The sequence below is a fragment of the Dendropsophus ebraccatus genome, chromosome 4 (genome assembly GCF_027789765.1).
Source record: "Dendropsophus ebraccatus isolate aDenEbr1 chromosome 4, aDenEbr1.pat, whole genome shotgun sequence".
NCBI lineage: Eukaryota > Metazoa > Chordata > Amphibia > Anura > Hylidae > Dendropsophus > Dendropsophus ebraccatus.
In genome coordinates, this window is record NC_091457.1 from 112,813,754 (window position 1) to 112,825,334 (window position 11,581).

The 11,581-nt window shown below is 44.1% G+C and overlaps 1 non-coding gene across 1 annotated transcript; it reads right to left on the reverse strand.

Annotated features, from left to right (window-relative positions):
- Window positions 1–10,288: 10,288 nt before the first annotated feature.
- LOC138790142 (U2 spliceosomal RNA) lies at window positions 10,289–10,479 on the reverse strand. Its single transcript, XR_011362854.1, has one exon. It is a non-coding gene; the product is annotated as a U2 spliceosomal RNA (small nuclear RNA).
- Window positions 10,480–11,581: the final 1,102 nt, after the last annotated feature.

The following is an 11,581-nucleotide window of genomic DNA, read 5'->3' on the forward strand; positions in this document are numbered from 1 at the left end:
GCAGCGCTGCTAGGGATCCCAGCAGGAGTGTATACTATGTGTGGATTTTCTTTTCCTGCAGCACAATGTAGGTAATTACGGTTATGTTGCAAATCGTCAACAACAGTCGTAATTAATAATTTACTTACGTTGAGTGAACATAGCCTGAGGCTGAAAACCCCTTCTTGCCATGTCCTGCCCATGACCCTCCCACATAGTGCTTGTAATAAGGTCTGTAAAGAATCTATCAGATCGTTGCCTGTGCTCAGTTAACCAGGCAATCTAATAGCCTCCCTTAGGGCCCTATTCCACGGGACGATTATCGTTCAGATTATCGTTAAGTCATTTGAATCTAAGCGATAATCGTTAGGTTGAATAGCAGTTAACGATTAACGACCGAACGAGAAATCGTTGATCACTTAATAAGACCTGGACCTATTTTTATCGTCGCCCGTTCGCAAATCATTCACATAGAATAAGACGTCGTTCGGTCGTTCACAGTAGTGACTATCACAATAGCGACGACAAGATGACCACAAGAAAGATCATAAGTAACGATTATCGTTCCATGTAAATGGGTAGACAATTTCAGGTCTTTTGCAATAGCGGTTGTTTGAGATTGTTTATCGTTCACGATTATGTGAACGATAATCATCCCGTGGAATAGGGCCCTTAGGCTATTTAGTATGGCTGACTATTGCCACACCTGATCGTCAATTAGCGAGATCACTAGCATTTTTTCCCCTAAATTTTGCAATGTTTTTACTTCCATGAATCCTTATAGCTTGAAAAATTCTTATATCACTTGACTCGTAAGGAGAAAAGTGTAGGGGAAAAAAATATAAAATATAAAACTGCATGTAGTAATACACACTAATTTGAGGTAAAACACCACAAATACATAAAGGGGTAAAAATGGGAACAAGTTTTGTCGTTTCTTAGGCCAAAAAAAGCTGAATGATATTTGTATGTACAAAGGAGGCCTAAAAAGTTATATTAAAGACATGCAAGATGGCAGGGGTTATGTTAAAATTCTCACCCAATTTCAACAAAAATGTGTCCTTTAGTGTTGGTTAAAAGAGAGAGCGAGAGCTCTGATATAATATAATAATCCGAGCATCTGTGTGAGAGAAAAAAGACAAGTGCATAAGGCAGGCTACGGTGGGTTTTGAGCATAAACTCTTCGATTTTGTTTAGACTTTTTTTTACTGAACTTGTAATTATTTAAATAGCCTTGTGTTGAGAAAAGTAAACAGTACTGCACAAATAACTACACACATAACTACACAAATATCTACACACATAACTACACAAATGACTGCACACATAACTGCACACATTAACAGTCACTGAAGCAAAACCTGAAGAAATCATTTTGCTGAGGTATAAACAAAATGCTTGGTGAGACTTTAAACTAACCATTAACCTCTATGGGAAGGCAGCTTGTTGCAGTCTTGAAAATACAAAAATTAATCCAGCTTCTGCCACGAGACCTTACATTAAACATGGTGTCTTGCAGTGGTTTATTCTTCCAATGAAAATACATACATACTGGGCAGCAGGGGACTAAGGAGAAAAAAATAGATCTTCCAAACTGAATTTTCAGCCAATACAGGTCAACAGATCAGATACAGTAACAGTCTGACTGATATTGCCATACATATTAGCTTTTTAAAAAACAAAAGGTATAATATGGGTCAAATATTACAATGAAACAAGGTATCAAGAGATAGATATCGACTGTATATAAGGCCTAGGGGGGGGGGGGGGGGGGGGGGGGGGGGGGGGCTCATAGCTAAATATAGCCCTGTCTATGCTCTATTGCCTTTGAATTTCTGACATTCTTGATATGAATTACTGATATGACTGATATATTATTAGTGGAGCCAGGGTGGTCTTCACAGCGTCTTCCCTCAGAGAAGAGAGGTCACACATTCTGCTGCCAGGTATATACTGAGAGTTAGATTTATTGCTGCATGAAATGTGGGAGTGTATATTTATCCAGATGATTTGCCTTCTGAAGAAGCCTATCAGCATATGATCTTATGGATTTGCTGTGGTACATATTCATGTTAGATGGGGAAGTCATCTGGTCAGTGAGTTGATTTAAGTCGGCTTAAACATTAATTTCTTGTTGGCCTATTTCCCTCAAAGTCTGATGTTCACATGGCCTGGTAAGCAGCATGCAGTCAATGGGGGAGAATAAGCAATGGGAACTGGAAGAGATATGTCAGTATAAGGGTTTGTGTAATGTTAGGAACTTATACTTAAGTGACTGATCCCAAACAATTATGAATATAAGAAATACGTTTTCATGTTCAATAGGTATTAAAGGAGAGGTCTGGCAGCCGATCAGGAGTACGAACTTAACTCTCCCTGTGCCAGAGGTGAGCTACCAGACCAGCCCTGGGACCCTATTGTGACAACATCACAACTTGGGGGAAAATGCCTTCTGGCGGGGGTCCTGAAGTCAGCCCCACCACTTACCGCAGGCACAGGGAGGGGTACATTCCCACTCCTGATCAAACTCCCCCCTGCCCTGCCGGCTGCCAGATTTTAAAATTGTCCAGACATCTCCTTTATTGAACCCTGTTGTGTTTGCTGCCTATGGAAACTTTAGTGTACTAGTGTAGTATCTATTGTGTTTAGTGTACTCTCCAGTTAGTTTATATTTGACTTACAAAAAGGAATGATCACATTTCAATCCAGAGTTATCCAGAGAGGCCTGATAGTAAGGGGGTTTGGTGTTATGGACTCAATTGCCCCCTGAAGAAAATCTTGTTCTTGTTTGGTATAGATAAGTTCAAGGCTATGTCATTGATGCCTCGAATCAATATTCCCCATGCTTGCCAAAAAGCTATAATAGTTTCCAAATTTAATGCAGCTATCAGTCCATTAATACGGATAGCCTAGGGCTGTGTTCACACACATTAGAGGTCGTGGACCTGCAGTGTCTTTACAGAAACGATGAGTACCGCAATGAAACTGCAATGGGGTCATGCACAGGGCCCTATTATATCCCTATGTGTTTGCACTATCATACATTGGCCTCTGGAAATATAGAGTCAGGTACTTTCATATGGTATATTATAAAGCTATCCTGTATCGTCATAACACTCATGGCTGTATTGTAAGCCAAAGAATGATGTCTGTGTGCACATCCTACATTTTATTGGCTTGTCATCTGATTCTACCCATTAGCATGCATAAAAGAGCCATATGCCTTCAATAACTGCTGGACCATTTATGTGTCCTTTATTGGGAGGGGAGGGATAAGAGCCAGACAGCTCTGGAACCAGCTTATCCCTCTAAAAACAAAAGGGTTAGGCAGTGAAAATCTAACTTATGCTGGTAGCAGATTTGAATAACCTTAATATTAAGTGTATGGGCTCCTTAAGATATCATAACATATAGACTAAAGGCCCTATTACACGAAACAATTATCGTCCATATTCGGGTGATAATCATCTTGTGTAATAGAAGGCAACAATCAGCCGAAATGAACGATGTCGGCCAGGGGCGTAACTAGAAATGGCTGGGCCCCATAGCAAACTTTTGATTGGGGCCCCCCTCCTCTGACCGACCACTATGCCATCAACACACTCAGCTCTACACAGGTTCTGTACACCATAAAAATTACAGTGCAGTTACATCAGGTGACTTACAGGAGACGTCTTCTCTGATCGGAGTTCTTCCCTTTTCATTTTCTTTTCCATCTGTCCTGGGCCGTTATGAGAACCTTTCCGGGCCACGAATCCACAGAATCTGCCAGACAGACATATTAGGCTCCACACTCACCATCACCATCTCTACCAACTGCACATCTGTATTGGCCCCTTTACACCCACATTTAGTGGGCAGGCTGACTCTATGTGATCCCATTTTAGTATATGGCCCTCCTCTCTGTCGCCCCTCCTTATAGATAGCTTCCTTATGTTGCCCCCCCCCCCCCCGCTGTCCCCCTTATAGATGCCCCCCATGTTGTCCCCTTATAGATGGTCCCCTATGTTGCTCCCCCTATAGATGGCCCCCTCTTCCCCTATATTGTCCCCTTATAGATGGCCCCCTTTCCCCCTTTATTGTCCCCTTATAGATGTTCCCCTCTCCCCCAATGTTGTACGTTTATATCCCCCTCTCCCCCTATGTTGTCCCCCTCTCCCCCTATGTTCTCCCCTTATAGATGGCCTGCTCTCCCCCTATGGTGTCCCCCCCTTATAGATGGCCCTCTCTCCCCCCCTTATAGATGTCCCCCTCCCCCCCTTCCTTATAGACGGTCCCCCTCTCCCCCCTCCCTTATAGATGCCCCCCTCTCCCCCTTCCTTATAGATGTCCCCCTCCCCCCCTTCCTTATAGACGCCCCCTTCTCTTCTCCCCCCATTCCTTATAGATGCCCCCTTCTCTTCTCCCCCCCTTCCTTATAGATGCCCCCTTCTCTTCCCCCCCTTCCTTATAGATGCCCCCTTCTCTTGCCCCCGTTTCCTTATAGATGCCCCCTTCTCTCCCCCCGTTTCCTTATAGATGCCCCTTCTCTTCTCCCCCCTTTCCTTATAGATGCCCCCTTCTCTTCCCCCCCTTCCATATAGATGCCCCCTTCTCTCCCCCCCTTCCTTATAGATGCCCCCTCTCTTCCCCCCCTTCCTTATAGATGCCCCCTTCTCTTCTCCCCCCTTCCTTATAGATGCCCCCTCCTCTTCCCCCCCCCCTTCCTTATAGATGCCCCCTTCTCTTCTCCCCCCCTTCCTTATAGATGCCCCCTTCTCCCCCCCCTTCTTTATAGATGCCCCCTCCTCTTCTCCCCCCCTTCCTTATAGATGCCCCCTTCCTTATAGATGCCCCCTTCTCTCCCCCCCCTTCCTTATAGATGCCCCCTTCTCTCCCCCCCCTTCCTTATAGATGCCCCCTCCTCTTCTCCCCCCCTTCCTTATAGATGCCCCCTTCCTTATAGATGCCCCCTTCCCCCCCCCTTCCTTATAGATGCCCCCTCCTCTTCTCCCCCCCTTCCTTATAGATGCCCCCTTCCTTATAGATGCCCCCTTCTCTCCCCCCCTTCCTTATAGATGCCCCCTTCTCTCCCCCCCTTCCTTATAGATGCCCCCTCCTCTTCCCCCCCCCTTCCTTATAGATGCCCCCTTCTCTCCTCCCTCCCCTTCCTTATATATGCCCCCTTCTCTCCCCCCCCCCCCCTTCCTTATAGATGCCCCCTTCCGAGGAAAGCAAGTTTAAAAAAAAAGAAAAAAACTCACCTAACAACACGCTCCCCCGTCGAGCCTTTTTCCTGTCACCCCGTCTGATGCGCGGCTATCGTCTGATGCCGCGTCCTAGCCCCGGCAGCGCGCGTATCATAGAGTTCTGTGTGGGCCTGTGGCCGCGACTTCCGGCACACGTCTCTGTGCCGGAAGTCGAACCGCAGCACAAGCCCACACAGAACTCTATGATACGCGCGCTGCCGGGGCTAGGACGCGGCATCAGACGGCAGCCGCGCATCAGACAGGGGGTGACAGGAGCGCTGTGGACCGGTCCCATGCTCCTCCTGGCCCAGTGACTCCTTTTCCCTATGGTTGGGGAAAGGAGTCTCCGGGTCGGGAGGAGCACGGGACCGGCCCCCGGCTACAGCACCCGGGAGGCATGCTCAGCCGCCGGGTGCTGCAGGATATGTATGCTCCAGGGGCCCGTGTCTCGGGCCCCTGATGCGGCGGGGCCCCGTAGCAGCCGCTACGGCTGCTACGGCGGTAGTTCGGCCAGTGATGTCGGCTGATCGTTGCTGTCATTTGTCTTTCAATATTATGAAAGACAAACGACTAATATAGCAGCAATATGCTCCGTGGTATAAGAGCGGCGGAAGCAGGGCGCTGCTATCTGCTATGGGCAGCCCGGATGATCAAGCCATCACCCGGGCAGCCCCCCAGCATCTCCCCACGGCCTTCCCTGTACTCACCCGCTTGCTGCCGACGCATGTAATAGCGCCGTCAGTGAGCAAGGAAAGAGGAGCAAGCGACCGCTGACAGTGCTCGATTGATCCTCTCCAGCGCCCCATGTAATAGGGGCTTAAGAGTTGTATTAGACGACCTGATGCCTCCTTTAAGCAAGCTCTGATCTGCTAGATCAGTGCTCACTTACCAAGCCTATTACATGGCTGGATAATAGTTTAGCAAGGGATGCACGGACATTAATAGTAATGTCCGTGCAGCCCTCGCCATTGAACTGTATACATTACCTGTTCATGGTCCTGGTGCTCTTCTGCCCTCTGCTTGCTTCCTGAAGCTGCCACTGTAGCATCAGAGCGGGTCTCTGAACTGACAGGCCGCTCAGCCCATCACTGGAGTTATTGGCCTGCTCTGAAGCTACAGCAGCTCCAGGAAGCAAGCAGAGGACAGAAGAACATTGGGCAGTTTGTTTTTTGTTTTTTTACAGACATCAGCTGTCAGTCGTGCATTACTATTACACGTAGCGATGCACAGTCGTCTGATAATGATTTTAGGTAAGGACCAAAAGACATGAGCAGCTGATTATCACTCTGTATAATACGGCCCTAAGTGGTTAACAGGCCAATCCAAACCACTTGTATATTTCAAGAAATTGGCATCAGTATCAGTTCAAGCTGTTTGTGTAAGCATTGCAGTGTGGTATGGTGTCCCTATATTCAGCTATTGCATTTGACTTTTTATTTAGCATTGTGATGTCCCTGTGTCTCTCCACTATATTCAGAACAAAACAATGTAAACCTGCATTACAAGACTTGGCTATATAGACATCAGTGAAACAAGTATCAGGGTGGTGCTGGGATTCATGGCCTTAATGCCAGGAGGATTTTCAAACCTTAATTCTGAATCTGAATTCTGACCCCAAGACATTCCCAATACTGGACAGTGGTAGACAAGCCGACAGTTAGTCTGCGAGAGCCAGACATTGCAGCAGTGATAAAGGCAGCCTCACCCGCCACACCCCAGCAATGGGCCACTAATTGTATGACATCAAAAGAAACTCAACCAGCCTGACCAAACCACTGTCTCATCCCCAGGCTGAGTGGCAAATAGGCATTTGTGTTCTTTAGGAAATCATTTTATAATAATTTTCTTAATAAATTTTTAAAAAGGCATAGCATAATGAATGATATTGCCTTAATTTAACTGATTCCATACACAGAAACATTCGGCATGACCAAGCATTCCCGTGAAATCTATGGGAAGGGTCAGGCAGCCTCTATTAGAAGAGCACAGATAATACTGATCAATGCTGTATATTATATGCAATCCAATGAATGCATGTAATAGTTCTCTAGGAAGACTTAAAAAGTGTAAAAAAATAAAATAAAATTTAAATATGCCAAAGCCCCTCCCCCAGTAAAAAATTAAATCACCTCCTTTCCCATTATACAAATAAAACATGTACAAATAAATAAATATATTATATACCGTAGCATGCACAATTGTCCAACCTATTAAAATTTTACAATACTGTTCCTCACGGTGAATAGTGTGAACAAAAAGAGGGAAAAGACACCAGAATTGCTACAACATTTTAAAATAAATAAATAAAAACTGATCAAAACGTCTGAGCTACACAAATATGGTACAAATAAAAGTTAGATATTATAGTGCAAAAATTGACATCCTATACAGCTACGGAGGTGAAAAAATAAAACCATTATAAGAGTCACAGAAGAGCAACTTTAATCATAATTATTTGCAAAAAAAAAAGTAAAACATTAGAAAAGCTATTAAAACATGTAGATCATTGTGTTTGGACTGTATAGAATAAATAGGTCATGTCACATTTACCGTAAAGTGCATTACGTAGAAACGGGAACCTCCCAAAAGTTACAATATTGCATTTTTTACAATTAAAATTTTAGGGGTTTTATCATTTTATGGTAGATTGAAAGGCACCATTACAAAGCACACCTATTCCTGAAAAAAAACAAGCCCTCACATGGCCCTGTAGATAGAAAAATAAAAGCGCTATAGCTCTTAGAAGGTGAGGGAGGGAAAAACAAAAATGCAAAAATGAAAATTGGTCTGGTCGGCATTTAGGCCGTCATGGGCTTAGTCATGAAGGGGTTAACTTGTCACTTTCTTTGTTAGACTCCAGATTTTTAGAGCCTCTAGGCCACCATGTTGTTGAATGAAGACATTTTCTGTCCTCTATATTTTGTACCTTTTTGATTTCATGCAATATACAGCATTTTGCTCAGTGGAGTACATATCCCCCTCCTTTATGGAAATGAAATGTTTTGTTGCTGGATTTCAGCGAAAGCGTCTACTTTGTTTAATATGTAAATTCTGTTTTCTTTTTATGCTGCAAGGCATTGTTCTAGCTAATTATTAACTGGTTTATACAGGTTTATCAGTTGTCATGATCATTTTAATGTACAGGACATATTTTGGTTCATTTACAAAATAAATATGCATTCCTCATAGAACGGAACATCTATTCAGTCTCTGCAAAGTCTCCTTTTTATCTTGGCTTATGAGTGTTATTTTTAGATACATTCAGGATGCCTACAAATAAAAAAGAAAACATAGCTGGAGAAATATACTTCTTAATCAACAACTGGCGCAAATGCCTTCATTTTAGCTAAACATTTGTATTGTCTCAGAGACGCGATGTATGGTCAAATATTGAGGTTATCCCTAATAACTTTCCTGATCTCAAACAATAAGACACTTTCATTGTTATATAAATACAAGTATTGACTGCTATGCGCCATATTGAATTAATAAGTAAAATAGATGAGCAAACCTCAAACAAGCTTGTGTTCTTTCCATTTCCAGTGGCTGAAGAACTTGGGGCTACATCCAACTTCTTCAGCCACCAGTAATCGAATTGTTTGCTAATCTCTAGTGGGCAACAATGGCTTATAGCTCATAGCAGGAGGGACCCTAAAGGCTAGCATAAACTTTTAATAACTGTCAGCTGACTGATTATTGAGTGTCAGGAGAGTTACGTACACTTTATATCGATGGTCGAACACGCAGCGATTGTCGGGTGCGGACGGAGAAAGTGTAAAGTGTATTGGGACCTTTACAGTCCCCATCATGTTATAGTTGTAGTGTTCCAGTACAGGTTTGCTACTATGCCATTTTTCTACCTGTCAAAGGGTATCTCTGTCAGGTATAAAATACAGAAAGAGCAACAGCATACCATATATACTCCTCCCCCTGGTGTAAACATGATAAAAACCTGCTCTGTAGATATTGTAAAATAAGAATCTTAGCAAAACTATCAAACAGAGTGTACCATGTCACCACGCTAAGGTGTCCTCAGAGACATTGTCCCTACTCTAGCATTTTCACACTAGCAATGGCCTCTACTGGGCTGAACAAGCCTACAACTGGGCAGATAGGAGCCAAATGATCTCTATTTATAGAACCCTTGGGACATGGATGTAGTGCAGGCCAACAGGAGTACTTTCCTTACCAATTGGAGGTTAGTCCTAGTCACCCCTATATAAACTAGTTAGTTCCTGGTGGGAGGGTCTTCTTTAGTGGATGGTGGAGAGAGACAGACAAAAAACTCTAAATCCCTGTTGCGGTCTACACCTGGGCCTGGCCCAAGGCCAGGGCTCTGCTAAGGGGTTGTCTTCTTGTCTGTTAGTTGGAGCTGGAGATAAAGAAGATGGTTGGAACATTGTAAGATAAAAGCTATGCAGTGCTAAACCCAAAGGTGGGGTAGCTGTCACCTGAGAGAACTTTCTTACGCCTAGGATAACCGTCCTCTTTCAGATACAGGACAATACATCTATTAAGGATATGTCTGCAGTGGAGCAAAGTACCTAAGCCGATGAACTCCATTGATTCCTGCTCGACCTACTTGGGGAACCTTGAGGGGTTACCTACACCCAGTTGTTCAACCCGGGACTCATACTACCAGACCTGACACTGGGCTTTTCTGGCATAAGGCGGTCTTCTTTCTTCTTCACAGTCCTAGCTGTGAGTACAAGATTCTTCACCACACTACTAGTTGTCCTGGCAGAGTTCTGCTCTAGGCAAGGCCCTAAGACAGCCTGTGAACCTTACTACACCTAAGTAACACCTACTACCTATACTACAAGCACCTAAGTCAAGCCTTCTGTGTTGTCCATCAGGAGAATGGACATTGGGGAAGATTTATAAAACTGGTGTAAAGTAGAATTGTCTCAGTTGCCCCTAGAAACCAATCAGATTCCACTTTTCATTTTTCAAAGAGCCTGTAAGGAATAAAAAGTGGAATCTGATTGGTTGCTAGGGGCAACCAAGACAATTCTACTTTACACCAGTTTGATAAATCTCCCCCATTGTTTCCACCTATTTTTGTGATTATCTTTTGCACTTTTTTTTGCACTGAACCTGGAAGCACTCCAATACCAGGTCAATGCCTGGAGAGGACAGAGCAAGTTCTTTTTTCATCTCCCTGTTCTAAAAATCCATTTAATATATGGTACACAGATTGGGGATGTATCAGATATTAAACTGATAAGAACAGATACTGCACTTGATCTTAGGCAAAAGGCCGAAAAGGGATCTTTAGCACACGTTTCACCTTCTACTGTATTGCACTGAAGATTCCTTAGGTAAAGTGTTATCCTGGTTAAGTGCTGGACTCTGTGCTCATTTTTGCTCCACACTTGCACCCACACACACAGTGCTACCTATTACAAAGCCTAGTGTTAGTACACCCGGTGGAGGGCATCATCACTCCTGGCCGCTGTGACAAGTGCCCAATCAAAACACCACCCCCTAGCCCACTGCTAACAACACCTAGCAACCCCAGGTTACTGCAATAGTTATATAGGGGACTGTTTATGAAGACTGGTATACAGGTATGCCAGTCTTAAATAAAGACCCACCTTACAAAGAGGCACGCATCGGGCAGAGGCATTGCACAAAAATCCACACCTGCACTGGAGCAGGTATATATTTTTGTCGGGTTTACGCCTGTTTCCAGGTGTAAACATTGATAAATTAGATGTGGGAGGAGGCCACACTTCTTTCCTGCCTTGCCACGCCTGCCCTTTAGGCAAGCGGGGGTTACGGCTGGCAATTGGGAGAAGGCAAGAATCTGCACCTTCTCCCTGTCGTATGCCAGGGGTAAAACCTTAATAAATCCCCCCCATAGTTTGTACTAATGTCCACCTAGGTCAACCAAGAGTATGCATTATGTGGATGAGGGGAAGGCCATGAGTACCTGCAGAACTTAGTTTTTCTGGATTGTTTTAAAGTAAAGTAAGAACCGCATAAGGCATAATGCATAAACCACTTTAAAGCCTACCTGTCATAATTAAAATATTTAACATGTCACAGGAACAAGGCAAAAGTTTTCATCAATAGGGGTCTCAGCAGAAGCCAGCAAAATGAGCAGGAAGACATGTGCAGCAGTGCATTGTGCTTCCCCACAGTCAATCATCTTCATCCAGACTGCCCCATAGACTTTCATGGAAACCAATGCAGCCGCATGGCAGTTTTGTTGACAAGGTGGCTTTTTGTGTCTAGTTTGCGACTTTTTTTTGCGACTGTTGTCAACATAGCCAAATTGTAGAGATGTTGCAACCAAAATGTGACCTGCAACCAAAAATCCATCAAAGATAGATTTTTTGCAACTGTTAAGTTGCAATGCGACACTATTC